The sequence below is a fragment of the Sitophilus oryzae genome, unplaced genomic scaffold (assembly GCF_002938485.1).
Source record: "Sitophilus oryzae breed Bouriz unplaced genomic scaffold, Soryzae_2.0 scaffold_1389_pilon_pilon, whole genome shotgun sequence".
In the NCBI taxonomy this organism is placed as follows: Eukaryota; Metazoa; Arthropoda; class Insecta; order Coleoptera; family Curculionidae; genus Sitophilus; species Sitophilus oryzae.
In genome coordinates this window covers 2,689,741-2,713,598 of record NW_022146047.1, presented here as the reverse complement: position 1 = coordinate 2,713,598, position 23,858 = coordinate 2,689,741, and the positions used below count along the sequence as shown (strand labels likewise).

The window sequence follows — 23,858 nt, the reverse complement described above, 5'->3', positions numbered from 1 at the left end:
TATAAAAGATGTAAGTGAAGAGGAATTTTAAAATATATGTTAATTTCTCACTGAAATATTAAATAAGTATTTTTAACTTTCATATCTTTACAGGAATCTTTTTTGGTAACAGTTTAATGTCAAAAATTTAAATTATGCAATGTTAAGCGATGTCGTTTAAATACTTGAACATGAATCATTATCTATTCTCATGAAAATTCAATACTGCGTTTATATTATTTGTCGAGACTTTGGAAAAAACCTTGAATAAGTATTATTTTGGTGTTAGTTAAATATCTTTATTGTAGGTATATTTAATGACTGGGTACTATTTGAAGCACGAATTATTGTTAAACAAATGAGAAATTATCCTATAAGTCACACGAAATGTCTGTTTTTTTAATATTTGTTTAATTTTTTCGTATTCCTACCACCTAATAGTACAAAATATACACATCGGGTCAGGCAAACTATGCGGTCTGAATTGTCTGGATTTTAACGTATAAGACAGTGATGTAGACAGCTTAATGACAAATCAAATGTATTAAAAAGAGAAAAAAGGTGGGTTGATTTCTTCTGTGCGGTATTGCCGGATTTTGCATCAAAATTTCAAACTGGTCAAGTAGGCGTTTCAGAAAAATGTTGCATTTAGGGATGGATCTTGATTTTCAACAATTAGTTACTCATTTTACTAAAAATATTCTCTGTCTTATCCATTAAAATCCAATACACAGGAATTGCATGACCAGCTCGGTATGAAGGTATAGCTTATTCTGTGCTAATAGGTAGTTTAAAAGCGCACGTGTATTTTACACATTGAACTAAAAAGGGAAAACTAACTTGACTTATTAAATGCCATCCATGCTTTAAAAGTTACTAGACTCCTAAAACCCGTTTGTTTCTTTCAAGATGTATTTAAAAGACTGAAATTTCTATGTAATACTTTTTCCAGTAAAAATTCCGCCATGCGGAAATAAAAGAAATTCGTAAAAAATCAATTTAAGTAGACGTTGTCAGGGGTCCACATCTATTTTTAACTATTTATTTAAAAATACGACGAAGGTGAAATTTGTTGTGACTTGTGACGGATAAATATAGAAGAGGATCTTGAAAAAGTAGAATAAGAAAAAGGTTTATAGTCTATTTTTCTATTCATATGTGGCACCTATAGTTTAGTTTTGTCTCGAGTTTGGTAGAAAATTCTCTATCCAAAAAACTTTTTTTTAATGTAAGTTCCAGTAATATCTTTAATTGTGACTTAAAGTGTTGTTAACATTTGTTTATAGGAAGTATTGTTTTTACTTTTTTGATAAAACAGATAATATAATATAGCTTTTTGATTCAAAGTAAGTAATTGAATGTATAAACCTTGGTATTAATTATGTTATTGATAAAAATTTTCCACTTATTTTGTATGGTAAATATTTTGTCAATTTATTTTTTTCTAATTAGCTTTTGTTTAGTTGTTTTGATTGTTGTTTTAATAGCTTTGTTTTAAATTTTTGCTAGTTCCAATATTTCAGTATTATTTTATTTCCTATTCAGTTCGTTTCTTTATTTAAGTACCTACTTGGGCATTATTTGGAAATATTTTTTTAATAATATACGGAGATATTTAGTTTTTAAGTTAACACACCAGATTATAGATTTGTAAATCGAATGTTCTTTATTTTTTGTCTAGTCGGATTGGAGTAATTTTCGTTTTTTTTTAAATATATAACGTGCTTTTTACTTTATTCAATCAAATTCTGATAACACAGAACTTTTTTAACAAACTTATTAACAATTTTGATTGCTTTGTTATATACTAATTATTAATGGAAATTATGAAGTAATAATTGCCGTTTTTGTTGTATGTAAGTTGTTTTGTTTTGATTGTGGTAATTAATTATGTTGGTCACATTTTGTTTTGGCAGCGATTTTAAAGTCGTGTCATGATATCGGTAGTATCCTTAATGATACCTGTCTCAGGCCAACAAAAAGATTCACAAAACAGACCGGAATGCCACCTCTCTGAATTATGGTAATTGCCAATGACCTGGCGTGCTCAAACGCCTTCTCCTAGCTCCGTCTTTGCAAATAGTTTTAAGTGCGTGTGTAGTTGTTAAACACGTGTTAGCATAAGAAGGAATACTTGTACGTATCTGTGATAACTATACAATGTATATTTACAAAAGTTGAGATTGTAACAGCATGTAAAGGAGCATGAAGTGCCTGTTTGATAGCTTAAATATTTCTAAAATAGCAACTTTTTAAAGTAATTAGTACATTGGCCTATGTCAGAAAGTAGGTTAGGTTAGGTTGCTGGGATTTAGGATCATGTTTGATACCTCACTCGGAGGCCTTGGGCCCATTGCGATACCCCTGTATTGTTGTACCAAACCTTCCTCTCATTGTTTCTTTGCGTTAAAGCAGTTCCAGCTCTTTGCAAAGTTCCCGATGTCGCTGATGTTGGCTTCTGCTGCTTCCTCTAGTCCCTCCAAAAACCTTACCCTAAAGTTTTAAAGCGTAGGTTTTCCAGTGCCGGACAGTGGCACAGCAGGTGCTCTATGGTTTCTTTTTCCTCTCCGCATTCTCTGCAGTAGTCGTCGTTGGAAATTTTCCATCTCACGAGGTTTACCCCCGTGGGGCAGTTTCCAGTGACGACACCTACAATTATGCGTACTAGGTCCTTTTTGTGCTCTAGTAGTTGTTTTGTCTTTTTGCTGTCTACCACTGGCCATAGTCTTCGAGCTGTAGCGCAGTCCTCACGGTGTTGCTAATGTCTCTTGCTGCTTGGCCTTGATGGCAGTTCCTATAGCTTCCTTCAGTGTGTTGATCGTCACAAGTGGTGGGTCATCTGCCACGGCCTCTCCCCTGGCTCCGTCTTTGGCGAGTCTGCCTGCTTCCTGATTGCCCACCACATTGCTGTGGCCTGGCACCCAGCACAGAGTAGCCCCGCTCTGACGCAGCCAGGACTGTGCTTCGTATACAACTAGCCGCTTCCTTTATGGCGTAAACCTCTGCTTTTAGAACATTACAGCCATCCGATAGCCTTAAAGATCGTCGGATATCTAGTTCCTCTGAGAAGATGCCTATACCTGTGCCTCCTGAAGTTGCGGAAGCATCTATGTAGACTGCTATCTCTTAAGGAGGGTCCACATTTAGTAACATGTTATATAACCTTGCTATTTAACAAGCTACATGTAACATGTTAAAAACCGGGAGCCGTCCACATTATAGTTTTCGTAGTCATGAGTCGTTTTGGCGAGAAAGAGGTTCAGCTCGCAGCAGCGGCGTGCGTAATTATTTTTGAACTAAGGGAAAGAAAGTCGAGAAAAAGCGGTTTTGAGTCCGCCATAGCCTACCAGCAAGATCTAGATACAGTTGAACTCAATTAGCTTATCTTTTCAATACTTGCCTCGGCTGTTTCTCGTGGTGTGTTTCTGTCTTTAAAAACAATAATTTACAGTACGTCTCGTCTGCTGAATCTGTGTCTATGAAAGGAATGCGGACAAAAATCATTTAAATAAACAGCAATATATTCTATACGTCGATTTGACGAGTGCGTCACCGCAAATCGCTCCGCCCACTCATTTTATTGGCTACTTGCAAATTTGTCGAATTTTTATTGATGGGACGCGTCGTCTATTTTTTACGAAAACATCGAGAGAATATCATTTCCTCTCACGGATACCCCGTAGCTACAGAACGGACAGACGCACTGTAAAAGCAAAAGCAAACCATTTTGAATTATCCACTTCATCTAAACCATGCAGTTCCTGATTTGCATTTCTTTTGTTCCCGCTGGAACTGGCCTATTAGATTACGCATTTTTTCTCAACTTTTTCTGTTTCCAAATACATACTATGAAATGAAAATCGCTGTCATTTTATATGGAAAATTATATGGGGAATGTCATCGATCGTCATGTCCAAGCCAACTGGACGGAGGCCGAAGCCGACGGGACGCAGTTTTTTTTTCGATCATACGGTATTATTGACCAGTAAATAAACAAACCAATATCAGCTCACCACACTAAGATTCTGTCGCGCACGTCCCTGAAAATATGAGCGGCTAAACTAGAAATTTAGCAAGTGTGGACGCGTTGTTTCATGTTACAATAGCAATGTTGCACAACATCTTTTGATCTTTACCGACTACAAATGGATAACATCTAGCAAGTTATATAGCATCGAAATTTGCTAAATCGATAGCCTTAAAGATCGTCGGATATCTAGTTCCTCTGAGAAGATGCCTATACCTGTGCCTCCTGAAGTTGCGGAAGCATCTATGTAGACTGCTATCTCTTAAGTGTTCATTACTCGGTTGCTGTCTCATTCTTCTCTTGTCGGGATGCGAATCCTTATCTTTTCTCCAAAATCATGTTTGGTGATCATATAGTCCGTTTTCTGGTCTAGCAGATGTGGACTCGTGTTCACCATGATTTTCCCTATCACTGGCAATATCCTCGAGCGACCGTAGTTGGTCTGGTTCCATAGATTGGATTCCGAATGTCAGAAAGTAACAAATTAAACAATAAGTATTTCAGATCAATATTTCAGTTACATCATTTCTCCAGTTGGGTTATGTTTTTCTAATTATGGTCTCCCCTAATCTCTTCAAATCTTCTCTGTATGTCATGCTCTTCTCTGTATGCTCATGCAGCTCGTGGCTGCATGTTTCCTCAAATTCATGGTCACCAGTTTATGATGTATTTGTTCCATCGATCGTCCCTCTCTCTGTCTGATATCCCTCTCTGCTACTTCTCTTCTTAACATTTTTTATCTTTGTTTCATTACTCTGATCCATTCATTCATTTTTCTATCTGCTAGCCTTACATGTAGCATTTGTCTTTTCATTGATCTTTGGCTCATTCATTGATTTGAGCCTCAACCATGTTTGATTTTGTTTGAATTGCGATTCTACAGTTATATTAAACACCACCAATTTTATTTCAGCTGTATGCACTTTTTTAAATTGCTCGTGTTTTTTATTTAGGCCGTAATAATATAAATATTTATATCCGTTACACCACACCGGTGGAATATTATGAACAACTATTTTCGTAATCGTATTTATAATTTTCCTAATTTTACTTAGAAATTATTCTCAACCGTTTGGTTTTTGGCCGACATCCAGACTAGCCGATTTTCACATTGCGGTCTCGTAGCAGTTTGGTTAGGTTAGTTTAAACGAAAGTGTCTTCCTCTATGTTTGGACCAAAATAAAAATAACTATAAATCGAATAATGTTTGTAAATGAAGCGAGACCGTAAGGGGCAACGTGGTCAGTGGATCGGAAAAATTATCGAGTTCGTTTACCTTACAGTCTGGTGGGCCAGAGAATAGGATGTAATCGCTATGCTAACTGCATTGTTTATTATTTATGTGTTAGGTGTTAGACAGACAGAGACATCAGATGTTGTCAACTTATTTACTGTCTATTTACGTTTTAAATTTGATTAGGCACTTGCTAAATAACCTTATTTTCTTTTAAAATTCAAGAAAGAACTAAAATAATTACCGTAATTATGTCTGATAGTTACCTCTTCAGTCCAAAGCCGGATTGATTATAAATAAACTTTTTTGGGCAGACAGGAGATGTATTAAAAAATAATCTACAGTATGTCCCTGGGTTGTCTTTACAAGAGGAAAAACATTTTTATTATGGAAATTTCGAGAAAAATGCATTCTGCATAAAAATTTTTGCTTGTTCTAGAATGGTTCATCCCGTTTATACTTTTCCAAATTTCCATACCATTTTAGAGAAAATTAGAAAAACATGAAAAATAATACATTTTTCTCAATATGTCAATAATAAGAAAATGTTTCCTCTTGTAAGGACAATCCGAGGACACACTGCATAACAATATATGAAAAATTATAAAACATTAGTTCAGAAACAAAGTCACCTATTAATACTGAACCAGTTTAGGATCAAGAAAAATATTTATGCAATTATTAACTAGTTGAGAATTTTAATTTACCACAAACTATTGGAGAATCATCTGATTGCATATGTTCTCTTCTAACCGCTACTGCTATTTACATATTATTCTAAAGTATGAGTTTAATATTTAATTTAATAAATTTACTATTAAACTCTTTGCTAAATGATTAAACAGATCAATAAAGAAAACGATTTTTTTAAGATATTGTTAGAATTCCATTGGTTCTTAATTTTATCTCTCAGTACTATTACGTTTTAGATGCCATCTATATATTTCTTACAGAAATCTGCTATGTTTACAAGTTTACAGTACATCGATCCGTTCTGTATCTACGGGATATCCAATCAAAATTAAGATGAAAAAGAATAAAATTACACAACTATTTTACCGATAACAACTGCACTGTTCTCAAGCTCGGTCTACTACCGTTCTCGTAAAAAAATTAGGCGATGCATCCAGTCAATGAAAATTAGACAAATTTGCAAGTGGTCAATGTAATGAGTGGGCGGAATGTGTTTTGAGGTGACAAACTCGTCAATTCCACATAGACTCTGCACCGTGTAGCGATCTATGAAATAATATATTGCTGTTTATTCATATACGTTTTGTAGTAAATTGATCATACTGCAATATTGTGTCTGCATTCTTGAAATTGTTTTACTGTCGTAGACACAGATCAGACCGAGAGAAAAATTATTTTCAGAGTTTTCTTCTGTATCTATATACGAAGCAACATAGATTTTAAATTTATAGTAGGACAGTAGGAAGTCAGTTGTCAAGTGTGTTGTCTATTGATATCTGGTAGGGACGAGCATGTCCCTGTAGTGTGATTAGCTTTAGATTTTTGATAACATATAAAATAAATCAACTGCTATTCTGTATTTGTTTTAACCTCCAAGGATTTAACAGTACACGCATTTCAAGTGTTTTATTTATGATAGTTTAATTGAGAGATTTCAAGTACATACCTCACATGTGTATAAAGATTTGTTAATATATTTATAACGTTTCAGTTCAATAGGTGTATACGTAATATTGGAAAATCCGTAAAATTATTAGTATTGATATTGATAGTTAAGTGCTATATTATATAAATATTTTTTTTTAAACATTGTATGAAACACAACAATAAATCTTATTATGTATTCTGGCGGTATATAATATTTAATCAAATAATGGTACAAGAGAATTTTGATTCAATTACTGTGTATAGAGATTTATAGTCAATTTATATTTCTCTATTTTTGTTGTAGGTTAAATTTATGATAGGTATATAATATCGCAATCATACCAGAAACCATATCGTAAGAGAATAGAATTGCAACCATAGACTTAAAATAAAATATAAGACTACACTATTTACATCTCAACGCGGTTAAACAATCTTTTTTGTACACATGTTTACTTCTGGGTACAGTCGACCGAGCCTTCCTCATCAAGCCTATGTTGTCACGTCTTTAATATTACCAATATTTTTTTTCTTGTTATACACATATATTGAGATATTAATACTACAGTTTAATAAAGTAGGTTTTAATATTCCATAGATGTATTAAATAGTCCTTATACTACTAAATTATAAGTCGGATACTGTTTAAAAAGGATAAGTTCTTTACAATATGACAACACCGATTAGAGGCGAGGGAGCCTATCATTCATTTATTACCTTGTAGTACGCGTCGCACGTGTGCGGTAAAGCTTTGTTGCCACTATGTCCCCGGCTGTATTAACGCATTTTCTTAGCTTGTAGTCCTTAAGTGTTTATTTTATTGACTTTTTCTGTTCAAGAACTATAAAATATGGTTCGTCAGTGCCAAATTTGCAAGAAATTTGACTTAAATAATCCATTTAAGTCTTGAAACGACTTTCGACCGGTAGGCAACTCTCAATTTACCCATTAGGAGTCAGTGGCGTTGTTGTAGAAAGGCGCTTATTTAGATAATATTTTAGTAAAATGTAAAATCTGAATTTTTTCTCTTACATTACATTATTTACTTACTTACATTGTAACAAAATCATAATTATAACCCTGTTAATAATTAATAATGTTTTTATTAAAAATATATTCCGGTTTATTCTAAAATTATCTTCAGAATCTAAAATAACATACAAGAATTTTAAAATGATATTACATTATGAAACAATATTTTTTAATGTTAGTAGGTAGGTATATGACATAAATTAGGATTTATTGGACGTATTCAATTGTTTTTGGTCTCTTCCTTTTTCACCGAAATGATTACATCGTTTGATTTTTAAAGGCACCCTCGGTATATTGCTACTTTATTCGATAAAATATGACACTCTGAATAGAATGACATATCATATGTCAACTTTTGACATTGTCGCTTAAAAACAAATCGTATTTTAAATTTCAATCCAGGGTGCCACGGTGTTGTTACCGTTTTGATCGTCTAATGGGTTTCGTGTCTTGTCTAGGCCGATTAAAAGATGTACAAATCGTATTTTTAATCATACATATGTCAATTTTTTCAAATGGAACAAGGGTGACTCATTAGCATATTTGGAAAAAGCATTTTTTATGAATATATTGATACTACACACTTGGTATTTCGAGTCAAATTGTCGTTATGAACCGCAAGTTACAATTACAATTAAACCATATGCGAAAATGTCAAAAGTTGACATATGATATGTCATTCTATTCAGAGTGTCATTTTCTATCGAATAAAGTAGAAATATACCGAGAGTGCCGTTTAAAAATTAAAAGTTATAGTTATTTCCGGTGAAACAGGAAGTGGCCAAAAACAATTGAATGCGTCAATCAATCCTAATTTATGTCATATACTAACATACTAAATCTTGTTTTTTTATTTGAAAATATAAAAAAATTATGGGGATGAGCCACTTTTGGGACGCACCCGGTAAATAATAAAGACAGTACCGAGTTAAATAAATGTAGTTTTCATTTTATCCACTTCCTATCACCTTCCTTGCTTTAATGAAACATATTTATGTTTTCTCTAATTTACGCAATAAGACATCACTTAATCAGAAAAAAAATTACTACAATCATATATTTTTTTCTCTTCTGTCGCCGATTCTATTATATCTGTGGAATAGATCCTGTTTTGATTAATATTAGGGGTTGTAAATATTTGACTAAAATTAATAATTTATTATATTAATTTCAAAAATTACGAAATTTCGATTATAAAATTTCTTCTATAACGTGTATTTTATTATTTTTATCCTTTTTGGACTCTAAGACGTTTTTTCTAAACTTTTATTTAAAAAACCTGTCCTAAATCTTAATAAAATATAAAAAAGTTTAAATACGATATATTTTTAATTTAATTATAGCTTCATTAAAATAAAAAAATTACCCGGCTATGATACGGAGAGTTCAGGTGTACTGGCGAAACGAAAGGCAGTGTTGTGTTTCTCGGCAGAGTCGTCAGGGAACGACCGTTACGACAGAGACAACCTATCTATCGCTCGTGGCGCACTCGTTATAACCTAAAACAATAACAAGACATTGTCTGACCGCATGTTCCAGCTATTTATGAATAAGATGCTCAGTCTATATTTTATTTTAAGTCTATGATTGCAACCATTTTCTGTTGCAGGTCTACAGGGGATCAGTAAGTACTAATAACAACTGATAGTTTCTAATTTCTTTGAGTTTATATTCGTTTTTTGTTGTATGCTTACTCTGAATTTGTAGATTTTTCGATTATTAGTGTTTCTTTGAACTTCTAGCCTAATTAGCCTAATCACGGATTAATACAGATTTATCGCTAAGACGGAGAAGCTAAATAAAACAAGGGACCGAATACAAAGCGCATGCGTATGATCAATCGCTACAAAGAAGATGTGCCATAGATTAAGTATTATTTCAATTGGGAATATTTTTTTACAAATAGCAACAATGCATTCGAAAAAAAAACGAAGTCTGACAACGCCATACCCTATTTAAAGGTCCGAGGGCACGGGGGGTTTATCAGCAAGACGAAAGTGACATATCTGTAAGTTAATCTTTGGTGGCAAATTCTAATAGCTTAATAACATTATGTTTTTATTATATTGTTACGAATTCCGTGGGTCCTTAGGTTAAAACACACGATAAAAAAACTAATTTACTTCCAATTATAAACACAATCATTGTAATTAAATAAAACTCCCCAATAACTTTTTCTAGCATCTCCACTAATTAGTCACTAAACTCTATTTAAAACTGACTGACTCCTGACTCGAGCGCGGGAAGCGCTTTAAATACTTCAGATGTTTCGCGTAGGTCCCATTCCCGAAGACTGTAGAATTAATTATTTTTGCGTTCAGAAAGTTCGTTTACAACATTCAGGATTTTCCATTAATGTCTAAGAGATGGCGTACCATTCGAATCTCCATCAGTAGATTTAGTGGTTGTTAGATTCTCCAAAAGACGTCGCCACACTTTTTGATAATACAAACACGCTTAGCGGTTGTTTGGTTTGGTTTCGCCATATACCTTGACAATATAATTAATATAATTAACAGGTTAAGTTATTTATTTTAACCTTTGAATAAAAATATTTTAACTAATTAACGAAACACATTGTTGAAATTTTAGAACATTTTGCGTCATAATCTATCATGGCCTTTTTTATCAACCACTTTGGCGTACCTATTCGAAATTAATATTTGCTCGGGGCGATCATGCTCGGTACTTGCACAACCATGACTCGGTATAAGAAATAGCCGTGTAAATTGCGACTCTTAATTTTTTGCTTCTTTTACTTGCTAGTTAGATATGGCGTTCGGTAACCCGCTAAAACCAATCATTCGGATAATGTCTGGTCTGGTCTGTCAAACCGGCAGCGTTTGGCAAGCGGGAATGTGAAAGTAATCTCTCTCTCCCCGAGAGATCGCTGTTCGCGATTTATCTGTTCTACAAGAACGGACGACAAACTATCGCGTTTTTAAATCGTTTTCGACGGCCTTGCTCTTGGATTCCCGGAATGTGGAGAGAGGTCCTTGAAACGGTATTTTAACCCAGATCCTACTAAACCTTTTTTAATTTAGAGTATTTTTACGGATTCCGAGGGTCGTTAATTCAAAACACACGATAAAAGAATTATTACGAATTTATTTTACAACTATACACACAATACTAATTAAATACAACACACTAATAACTTAAAAAACCTTCCCCAAATGGTCCACAATTTGTTAGTTCAGAACTCTATTCAATAAGCCATTACTGAACTGCAGCCAAGCGCTGAAAGCGCTTTAAATACGTCAGCGGATGTTTCTCGTAATTTCCAGAGTTTTCAGTGGTATTCTTTTTGTTTCTAGTAATTTCCTTTTAAAATATCGGGACTTTCAGACTTCATCTAAGAGATGGCGCACCATTCCAATCTAGTTTTAACGGTTGTTCGTTTTTCCGAAAGATGTCGCCATACACCTTGACAATATTTTTGTTTTACTCATACACTAAGCCTAATTACAGGATGTATTGTTTTGAAATCAAATCTTGATGAATATAAGGCACCTAAATAGTATCCTGCATCCGAACATAGGAAATCTCACATAAAATGTGCCCTTTGTTTTTGAATGATACTGAAATAATAATTGTTTCATTTTTTTTCTCATTCAGTTCTCTCTCTCTCTCTCTCTCTCCCCTCTCTCTCTCTCTATTCCTACAAGAGGAACGTAGCGGTCAGGTGATGTGTGAGGTTTGCCTCCCGATGGATAGACCAGCTATCAAAGATCACCCACAAGCCACTGCATACGCTTGTACATGAAGCACAAGACAGGGAATTATGAGGGCGGCCTCTTGGTCTTCTTCCCGGAACCTTGTATAATGAGTTTTTCCATAGTCAGTATCCCTCCTCATAACGTGACCGAAATATTTAAGTAGACGTGACTGTATAGAAGTTGAGAGGCGTTCTGACCCAGTTCCCCCCGGTTTTGATTTCAGAAATACGAAAGTTATATTAGGACACCCAATATAACTTTCAAAACTATCGATATATAAACGATTATTTTTATTTTTAAAAGTTAAGCAAAGTTAAAAGTTATCAAACTTCCCTATTTTATATTAATGTAAAGTTTAATTATTCTTGAAGAAACAATTTACATAGAAGGCCACATTGGATTCATCCTTGAAATTCTCCAAATCGTACGTCCCTAATCATGTTGAAAATTATTTTACATAAATGAGGTAATTGACGTTCCAACATTTGGTGAGATACCGCATCGGCATTTGTCTGGCAGTCTAATTTTAGGAATATTATAGTTTCTGACATATTAACTGCTTTGAAAAGAAAATTAACAGTTTACAACTGCAAATTGAAATGTTATTTACTTTTTTAAGCTCAAATAAATATTCTTAGTGTATGGATATTAACACATAAATTGTGGTTTTTGCCGCGTAATATATTTAAGTAGTTTAATCTGGTGTTTAAAGTCAGGATCTTACAATATGTAACCTAACTTACAGAATACGTGACAGTATGTATCTATAGTTCATATCAAATAAACTTTTAGTCACGTGATTAAGTTTGACTGGTACAGCGTTGCCCACTTTTACAAATTTTCTTTTAATCAAAATATTATAGGAAACAAAAATAAATTAATTATAAATATATAAACAGTTATTATTTACATCAACAAAATTCACCTCCTTAACAGCACTTAACGGACATAAAGGGCCATGACTACCGCTTTCCCGTTCAAAATGTTTTAATAAAGTTTCGATGAGTTTTTTACAGCTATTAAGCTATCTTGTACACTTCGCACTAAAAGAGGTTCTAAAAAGAACAATGTCCGACTACAAGGGTTGCTAGTAAAAATGTTTAAGCTTAAAATATCACAACACAATTCATTTAAACCTATAAATAACTAAATAAATGTGGCAACTTGACATTTTTTACAGCAGAGCTACCACCTGAATTTCCAACGGGAAATTTAAATTCCAGTTACTCAACCCGGGGACAAATAGATTGCCATGGTTGGCAACAATGAATTTAAAAATCGCGCCCTCGATTACGTAAATAAAAGTTTAATTCGTATCAAAGATATTAAAATCTGTCAATCTATTTAGGGAAGATTTCGATAGGACTACATCCAAAAAAATGACATTAAAATGACAACCACTGCCACTGTCATGGAACCTCTCGATGGATATACTTTACATATACCAAATGTTTACGGATCTTGAACCATACATGAAGTCAATGACACAAAAGATCAATAGCTGAAAAAAAAAATATAATTTATCGACAAATAAGCAGCTATGGCAAATTAACAATTACTAAATTACTTAAACAAATATTTTCAAATTTTTGTAATAGCTGTAATATGGAATAGTGTAATAGATCTAACAAGAACATGCGAAAATGTTGCTATTCGTTAATCGTATAAAGAGATGCATCACCGAGTACCGTTAAATGAATTTCGTATGACTGAATTATATCATTTTTTGTTCACGGCTTTAAGACTAGTCGAGGTCAGTAAACTATTTGTTATTTATGTACCTGATTAATTACAGTTTGGGAATAAGGGAACGTTAAATGGGAATATCTTTTCAAAATATATTCATAAAGAATAACAGATGCATTAAAAAAAATCTCTTTTTAATTTTTTAAAATTTTAACATGTTATTTTCTAGTAATTATATATTTTAATTAGAACAAATCACTAAAAATTGTAGAAAAATTATAGCGCATAAAGAAAATGAACTTTCAAAATAATATCCATAATATGAATGTTTAGACCATGAAATAATAAAATAATTTTTAGTTTTAAAAAAATAATTTGTTAACCATTAAATTTAAATATTTAATGAGTATAATGATAAAATAAATGCCCTTAGAATGTGTGTGACGCGGAATTCTGTAAGAGCAATGTGGTGTTCTATAAAAAATAGTTTTACACTGATGATTTTTATGCTGACTGAAACTTTTGAATGCTTTTTAAGTCCAAAATTAATATTTATGTTGTATTTCACGATGTAGAGTAAGAATATCGAATACAGGCTTTACTCTAGCCAGGTTCAAGAGAATAAACGTACATCCAATGGGAGATAAAGGACTTCCCCGAGTTTGATGACATCGTCGGCATGTCATGATCTGACTACGAAAACCAGTATACACATACAACATTAACATTTAAATGTTTCACTCAAATACTGTTTTGGAACTTTGTTACCTACTTGATTTTTAGTAAGTGTTATGTAGTGATTAGTGATGTTAATATTTCGGAAACTTTTGATTGTTGCAGGAAATTTCCGAAACTTTCGGAAATTTATGACATTTTAGGAAATTTTACAATTTTACATATTTTTTGTTTTGATACAATGAATAAATTAGATAGACATTTGATACCAACATGTCAGTGGAAAAAAAAACAATAAACATAATATTAGTTGTTATATTTTTAATAAACAATACATAACTCCTAAAAGTCATAACCATAACATATAACAAAAATTATTTGGTAACATTTGTACTTTGTACATAAACCATGAACTATGACTATGAACTTAAAAACAACAAAAGAGCACGAAATATTAATTTAAAAAACGTAAAACACAAATAACTGAATTATTCTATTCCGGAATACTTTCAGGCGCCGAGCTGGTCCCATCTTCATAGGGTATTATAGTAGTAGTAGTAGTAGTAGTAGTAGTAGAGTAGTACTGTCTTCGTCAGTTTTTATTTCCAAATCAGGTATATTTGATGTATCATCTGGTTCTGATTCTGAAGGATGGACCTCTACCTCTACAGGTTCTAGTAGTTCTGGAGGAGTTTCATGTTGTTGCATATTATCATGTTCCATATCCACTTTTTGTTTTTGTAGTAATAATTTATTGTTATGAGCTACGAACATTATTTTGCCGGCTCATTGTGCAGTTAAGCGATTCCTTTTTTAGTATGGATAAAACTGTAAGTACTGAAACTTATCTCAGTGGCTGCAGATGACGTTGGTAAAGACAGCAGAGCAACAGCTAAATATTTCAACTGAGTATTTTTACATATTGTTTGCCACCAACTTAGACAGTCTGCATTTTTAACTGACATCCAAACGTAGTCGAGAGCCCATAAACCCGATTTGGCGCAATAATTTGTTACATCTGTAAAAATGGCTTCTTTATTATTGACAAACTGAGGATGTTTGTTGGTGATATTGTTGATAAATTCCATAGCGGCTATGTGTTCTTCATTGTTAAGGTGCTCTCACAGGAAACAGAGGGGGCCAAGAGATTCGCGGCAAAATGCATTATTTTAAAAGCCATACGTTTTCTATTTTGTAAGGCGGAGAAGCATTATTTTTCTTCTGATTTAAGAATAGGCATACTTGATACACTTTCGTTAAATTTTTGCTCAATGTCTTGAATTTTTAAAAGAAATTTCTTGCAAAATTCGGATTTTTGCGAATATTCGCGATTTTGGGACCGAATATTTCGGAAATATCTGAAAATTCCTGCAAAATTCGAATGGGAATATTCGCTACCAACATCACTAGTAGTGATAAACATTAACTACGTAATATATTAGAAATAAATCAAAAGAAAGAGTTAATAATAATAATAATTAAAGTAATTTTAGTTTTCAAGCATATTTTTTATGTTCTTACATGATTATATTTAAATATAAACTGGCAGATTACATCTCTGCTATTTTTAATATTGTTTATTCATTGTTCATTAATGCACTTGACATTTAAAATAGAGCTGAAAATTTAATCAGGACGTCACACAAATTTCAAAGGTTTTGATGTCAACTTTCTTTAATATTACTCTGTGTTCTGCGATTACATTGGTTGTGGTATTTTAAATTGTCAAGGAATTTTGTACGGCGTGATGTAGTGTTTAGTTCGTAAAGATCAGTTTGACATATATTCGATTTTTTTTTAATTATAATTTTTAATGTGGAAATAATGTATTTTATTACTGTATTATTTAAAATTTAACATGTCTGTAATGTTTGGCAATGAAATCATTCCACAGGCCACGATTTCGTTACTTTTTATCGAATAAATTTGAAACTAATAGGATTTAAAATATAGTTTATCAATAACTCACATTTCCAATTAACTTTTTTCAACTTCCTATCACCAGTTGGTATTATTTTTCAAAATGGAAGCAAAATATCTAGTTTGGTACTACACGAACGTTAATCTATGGCACGTTAGTTATAAAACAGTTAATATATTTTCAACAATTAATAGATTCCTACAAGGAACTGTCATAATACAGGAGGTATTTTTGAAGTAATTAAAAAGCAATTTTTAGTTAAATTCATTTCACTTAATTAAGGACCTAATTTTGCCAAAGTACTTTTAATATGAGATTAACGTTAAAATGTTTTTAAAAACATTAGTCTGATCCCTGATCGTAATCATTTAATAATTTGAATATTATCTCATCTTTTTTCTTCCTGAGGTAATTTGGAATAGGCCTGTTCCAAACACCGGAACACCGTTTTAACACCGGTGTTGGGCTGACACCGGTGTTCATCTGCGACACCGGTGTTGGTTTGGGCACCGGTGTTCATCTCAATACCGGTGTTGGTCTGGACACCGGTGTTCATCTCAATACCGGTTTTGACTACGACACCGGTTTTGATATCGACACCGGTGTTTGGTAAACGGGTTAAAGAAGAGAAATAATGTTAATTAATAAGTTCAAAATAAACCTGATAATAATAATGTCGTATCGGTGCTTATTTTTATTGTTTATTAAAGCGCACCACAAACCAAAACCAAAACAAAACATAAGGAAGCAAAAATTCGTAGCTGTAAAATGAACTAAAAATATTACATTAAAAAAACTAAAAAAACAAACAAACGGCGCCATCGACACCGATACCGGTGTTTATCTCGACACCGGTGTTCATCGCGATACCGGTGTTAAGATAAACATCGGTGTTGAGATAAACGACGGTGTCGAGATAAACACCGATGTTGAGATAAACACCTGTGTTGTAGATGAACACCGGTGCTGAAATGAACACCGGTGACGGTGTTGAGATAAACACCGCCACCACCGTACACCGACTGAAACACCGGTGGTCATCAACACCTAACACCGGTGTTCAAATTTCAACACCGAACAGGTCTAATTTGGAAGAGTGCTACTTGCTTCTTTTTAATGCAATTCTCTTTCAACAATACAAATAAATTTTTATGTTATACGCCCATCCAACCCTTCACATCCACTATTGCCGCTTATTTTAAACTAGTTATAAGATTCCGATATTTTATCCAGACCAAGCAGACAAAACAACGACAAGACAGAATTTCATTCATGTTTTACGACAGAATTGCGACAAATCCAATACATTTATGCGACATTTTTGTCTCGTTTTTGTTTTGTTTCAAAATTCGGAGAGATAAAGATCAAAGTGTACGTTTTGTTCGTATATTTTACGACAAATTGTCGGCGCAGTGTGGATGGCATGTGCTGCCAACAGTAGGAGACCAGTAAAATGACACATGATTAATAAAACTCATTCGCAACAACTAAACTTTTAACTTTGTTGTTCTTTTGTGTTTGCGGTGTGGACAATTTGTCTCAAGTTTGCCTTGTCAGAAGTCCCCATTTTTTGTCGCAAGTTTGTTTTTGTCTCAAAATCGTGTTTACCTTTTGTCCCCTTGGTCTGGACCCGGTAGTAGATGCTATACAGAGTGGTCCGAACTGTATATAAGGCGCACCCGGTATACAAAAGTATTATTATTTGTATTTGTTCCATGAATAACGAATATTCAACAAATAGATAACTTCAAGACCCCTCTTCATGGCTGTGGCATCTCAGATCATCCTTGATGCCGAATTGATGTATGTGGATTGGAGTAAGACGCTGTCCACTTCTCATATGTGTTGAAGTTAAAATTTTCTCTATGGAAATATCACCAAGAGTACCAAACCACGAGGAGTTTTCGAACGAGGCCTTTTCGACCACGAGGAAATTTCTGGAATTTATCATTTTAAAGTACCCCTCGTTTCCTGAATTGAACATCGAACAAGCTTTATTTGAATAAAAGCAAATTCATTCAGTCAAAAGCTTCGTATACGAGTAAAAGTTATAATTTTCTTTTTGGAAACATGACCAAGACACAGATTAACTTACAGATGTGGCCTTTATTTCATCTTGCTGATAAACGCCGCCGCGCCGTGACCTCGGACATAGGGCTATGGCGTTGTCAGACTTTTTTTGTTTTTTTTTCTCGAATGCATTGTTGGCTTTTGAAAAATGTCTTCCCAATTGAAATAATACTTAATCTGTGGCATGCTTGCTGGTGGCATGCAAGGGACCGAATACATCCTTGGTTTATTTAGTTTCTGCGTCTTACCGATAAATTTGTGTCAATCTATAACCAATTAGTACCAAACCACGAGGGCTTGTAAAACTTCTGGAATTTATCGTTTTAAAGTACCCCCCGTTTTCCGTGTTTCAATTGAACAAGCTTTATCTGAATGAAAGCAAATAAATCCATCGCACAATTATTTGAGGAAACATCTCTAGACCGGCACCGTCCCTACTCGGAATCGGCGGCAGCGAAGACCTTGAGCCGGTGGCGGCAACAGCGCATGTGCACACCTTTCGAATTTTCAAGAACACCTCGTCGGGGCGGTTCGCGAACGCGGCCACGTGGTAAATTCTACATCCGCCGGTCGCAAGAAACGAACGCGTGTTTTTCAATCGCTCGCTCGCAGCAGGCTTGGCAAAGTCCTGCTACAGGTTATTATCGCGTCTCTGTGACATTTCTTCGCCCTGTCAGTTATTATTTTTTTATTTTTTTGTAATCGGTGTATTATTGTTTTTTAACAATTAACGAGGGTATTCAATCCGTATTCCGGTACCGTTCATCGGCGGAGAATTGTTATTTTTCGAGATTTGCGTCGATCGTCTTGAGTAAACAGCTGTTACGGTTTTTTGCGCGTTGGATTTTTTGCTTCTTGCAGAACATGGTACGTAGGCCTGCACTTTTTCTACATGCTATTTTAATAATTTAGGCTAGTTTACAGGTTGTCTAATATGGAAAATTATTTAAATAAAATATTTGAATTTTTTACTGAGTGCTTTGCAAGATGACACTTTCATTTTACCGGCGTAGTATTATTTAAATAAATTTAAAAACAATAATTTAACATGTTTATTACATTTTTGTTTAGTAAGAAGTGAAAAAATACCTAAATTTTTGTTTAGTGTCTTTATAGCAAATTTTTAAAGCATTATTTTCTTATTTACTTATATTTTTATTTTGTTACGATTTTTACTAGCTTTTAACTTTTGTTTTTTTCTCTCTTTTAGCAAACTTTATGCCACTTTTAGTGTTTTTTAGGATTGTTATTATACAATATCAACTATTAATATTAATTTATTAATTAATTCGTATTTTGGTCTTTTACAATTTAATCTTTGTGGATGAACATTGTATAAATTTTTATTCCTTCAAAATAGCGACAAGCAGGCACCTGGTATCGTTCTTACCATAGGTTCTTACGAAATACGTAGGGTACCATAAAAAAGTTATGTAATATTTTATGTTTTTTTTATGCTTAACCGTGACGTTTGCTGGATAATTTATCAAATAAATCATTCCACCTATAATCGAATGAATAAATGTTTCCATTGTATATTTTGTATCCGGATTTTTTATGATTTATCCGGTTCGTTATTATGTTTATAATTCCGACAATTGCATCTTACTAAATATATGAAAGAGAAAATTTGACAAACAAAAACAGTTTAACCGATAACATTAAACATAAGATCACTGATAATGCTTAATTAAAATAACTATACAAATTAAATCTTTCAGTTTATTAGGATGTGAGCACTCACTGGCTCAGTGCAAATATGGAGTAAGCTTCAGATTGATTTAGAGATAATTTATTAACTAAACTCTAAACAACGAACATTCCTACTTGTGTTTATTCAGAATTTGATTTCATTTTAGTTTTAGGGAATAAAAATGATGAGGTGGAATACAGTTTTAATGATTTTAACTAGATACATATGCTGTTATAGCTGCTGTTTTGTGATTTCTAGTTATCGACATTTTTCAATTGAGGGGCTTAGAATAAAAGGGGTACAAGTGATTTTTTGTACTAAATAGACTTAAGTACATATTTAGACACTTTAGGTACCAATTTATTTAGAATAAAAGGAAATTAAGTAAATTTTACATTCTGCTCTACTTAGTGCCACTGTAGAATACGAGTATACTTAATTCCATTTTAAACCAAATAAAACGGTATCTAAATTATCTGCATTTGGAAATAAGTCACTTGTGCCTAGTACCCCTTTTATTCTAAGCGCCTCAATTATTGTATTATTATTGAGTAAACAAATTGTTGCAAACTGATTCACATATTTTACTTTGTGTAAATATAAAAGAGTTCATATAAAACATTTGTTTCTTAAATAATTTTAAAAACCAAACCAAACCAATCAACGCTAATTTAAACCTCAAAACAATTTCTTCATTTGAATTGTTTTCTGTAAATCTAATTGGCTCTAGTTAGAGATTTTTATCGAAAACGTTAATTTTACGTATTATACATTATAGGTATCTATATAGAATCAGTCAGAATACAATATTGATTTATTTACTCAAGCACTTTATAAGCGTGGAACGCGATGCTCAATTAGAGCTTTTATCAGTTTATGACCCCACAAAATGTTTACCATCAAACAAATTAACAGAAAATTCCATAGTTTTTGATTTTTTTAAGTTTACAGGAATGTTTAAAGATTATATAGTAACATTGATGTTATAATAGTACCTACCAGGTAGAAAATAAGAAAAACAGCATTACCTATAACACTTAAAAAAATTCTTGGAACTGTCAAAGTCGTCCGCATGATCATGAAACAAACGTTAGAACGGACGGTATTCAAGTGAAAGATTTAAAATCTTTGGTCAAAGGGCGGAAAAGTAAATTTTCCAAAATGTCCATTATTTGTTCGTAAACAATCGTCGTTTAGAATTTTAGGCTATATTGGGTTCTTTCATTGGCGGCTGGTCCTAAGAGGCATACGGACACTTTCTTGTCCAACCGCGAAGATAAAGGTAAAAAAATTAATATGTACTGTGCATTATGACACTTTTCCGTAACACTTTATACTACCAAATAATAACATCATCTAGCAAGAAAGATATACTATGTACTTCATACTATGATTTTTCTTTTGTGAGGGCTGTGCCCACCGTTCTTCAGAACTCACGGACCGCCACTGGTTTCTTTGAAATGCCTATTGTCTATTCAGGTAGTAGCTTTGAAATAGGTGGGTTCCTTTGCAGTGATTTATTTTAGTGTAGACTAACCTAAGTCTCGGTATTGTGTAAGCCATGAAGAATACTCTATGATCGAAAAAAAAGCGTAAAGTTGCTTTAGCCCACCCCTATAACTTTTATTTTTTCCGTTAAGATAAAACTCGAAATTTGGTATGTTAGTATATGACATAAATCGGAATTGACTGACGTAATAAGTTAGTTTTGGCCACTTCCTGTTTCACCGGAAATGACTCCAACTTTTTTATTTTTAAATGGTACTGTCGATATTTTTTTAGGTTATTTGATAGAAAATGACATTCTGAATAGAATGACATGTCATAAGTACCTATATAAACTTTTGACATTTTTAATTGACCAAAACATTTTAAATTTCAATGTAGCCATGGCTATGTTAAAACCGTTAATTTTTTAATCAAGGAGCCTTAGAAAAATACATTTGATCGTCTAATGTTTTTCGTGTCTTTTCCTTACAGGTTAAAAAGATGCCCAGATCGTATTTTAAATTTTTTTTACGAATAATTTGGTACCACATGCTTTCTATTTCGAGTCAAATTGTCCTTAAGCCGCGTATACACTTAGCGAACGCATACGTTCGACCAAATCCGCACACATGCGGTGATTTTGTTTGAAGTACTTTTTCGCTGTTGGCTGTTACGTACACACATAGTGAACGCATCATATATCTGTTTGCTTGCGGTAGTATTCCCTTTGAAGTACCGCCAAGTCAGCGAACGCAACCGCACGCGAACGTATGCGTTCGTTTCTACATACACATTTCCCGAATTCGTTCGTTCTATGCTGCCGTATGCGTTCGCTAAGTGTGTACGCAGCTTTATATTTAAAATACTGTTTGAAAATGTCAAAAATTGGCATATTATGATATACCACTCTATTGAGAATGCCCATTTTCTATCAAATAAAGTAAATACAGACGGTACCATCTAAAAATCAATTATTGTAGTCATTTCCGATGAAACAGGAAGTGAACGAAATTAAATGATTATGTTATTCAATCTTGATTTATGTCATATAGTAACATAAACCCCAATTTTCATATGAAAAAAAAACAATAAAATACTACAGGGTTGAGCCAGTTTTGAAAAACACCCGTATATATACAAGGTGAGTCTTAAATAAGTGGAAATATTTTAGGGGTAGTATATTTTGACCCCAGAAACACGAGTTTTTTTTCGCGAAACAAAAAATTTTAAAATTTGGATTTTTTTTAGTTTTTAGTTAAAAACTATGATTTGTAGATGATATGGTAACTGGTAACATAGGTAATACATTAAATTTACAAGAAAGAAAATCCAGAAAAGATCCAGTGGTTCTCAAAATTTTAACAAAAAATCATTTTTTTTTTAATTTTCAAAGTAAAGTATCTCGGTTATTTTAGATTTATTTGAAAAACGGTAAAGAGAAAATATGTTTCTTTTATTGAGATCTACCAGCCCTGAAAATATTTGCACTTATTTAAGACGCACCCTGTCTACTAAAACGTGAAAAAAAGTTAGACATCAATTTGATAGGCTTTTTAGCTCTTTACTTTTAAAAACTTTGCGACAGTAAAAAAATGGCTTCGCCCGGAAAGATGCAAAAAACTGCGTTTGAGTGACTTTGGCGCCCTCTAACTTTGTCATCATAGGTTTTAGAGGTTTGTTACTTAGAGATGAAAATGTAGAGAATTTAATTTTCTTCTCTCTTTTTTTTTGTTCCATAAAATTTTCTGTGGGACCGGAAAAATCGAGTCCCAAATTTTTTTGAGTTTCTCAAAAACGGTGGGGTGGGGGGATATGAATTTTCGAATTTAAGCTTTTCCAGTGGACCACTTACGACTGGCAAAGTATGAGAGCGGGGGTAATTTGATGGGAGTCTAGACGTTTTTTGACCAGATTGACTGTAGTAATGGTATTTGCGATTGTTTCGTGTTTTCTTTTTGGACTTTTAATTGCATTTAAAAAATCAAATCCTTTTAATATTTCAAATACAGAAAATTTAAGAAACATTAAGAGTATGTTTATAGAGCACGTTATAGTAATTTATATTATTTGTATTTCTATGAAATAACGGTAATACAATTTACCAGCGAAACATGATAAGAATGCCGACTGAATACTTTTTTGATATGCCTACTTAAATTTCGCATATTTACTAAAATATGATTATTTATTTGTGATAAGTAAATATCATTTTTTAGCAGTAATAACGTGTATGTACTTTAAAAAATTATATCAAATAGGTACGTTTTTGAGTATCGCGTTCTCTTTTAGCTAAAAAAATATTTTAAATAATTGTTTATCAGAATTTTATAATTGAATGCCTTTTGATATGAATAGTATAGTTTTGATTAATATTATCTATTGTTAAAGAATAAATTTAATTTATATATTATGTAATAGATTAAATAAATTTTATTACGTGCAATAATAATAATATAATTCTCGTACTGCAGCGTTGCCGGATTTAAAAAAAAATCTGTATTATCGGCATTTAATTTTATTTGCCCCCAACAATGTGGAAATTATAAATCTCCAGTGACTGCTTAATCAAACGTCAATGTGTTTAACCAATTAGCATAATTTTCTACAAAATAAGGAATATGTTAAAACACGGATTAATTGATCATTATTTTACTGCCAGTTGAGGTAAAAAGCATTTGCAATTAAATTATTACTCAATGTGGTATTATTATTTG

The 23,858-nt window shown here is 32.9% G+C and overlaps 1 protein-coding gene across 2 annotated transcripts in view; it reads left to right on the top strand.

The window, feature by feature from the left end:
- Positions 1-23,858, top strand: part of LOC115875534 (KH domain-containing protein akap-1) — a 55,759-nt gene that overhangs the window by 1,008 nt on the left and 30,893 nt on the right. Inside the window, exon 1 of one of the 2 annotated variants that reach the window (XM_030891024.1) lies at positions 18,439-18,830. The exons of the other annotated variant lie outside the window; for it this stretch is intronic. The gene's annotated coding sequence lies outside the window, so the exon portion shown is untranslated. Of the gene's footprint in view, positions 1-18,438; positions 18,831-23,858 lie in introns of those variants that run through there. 2 annotated transcript variants of the gene reach the window in all.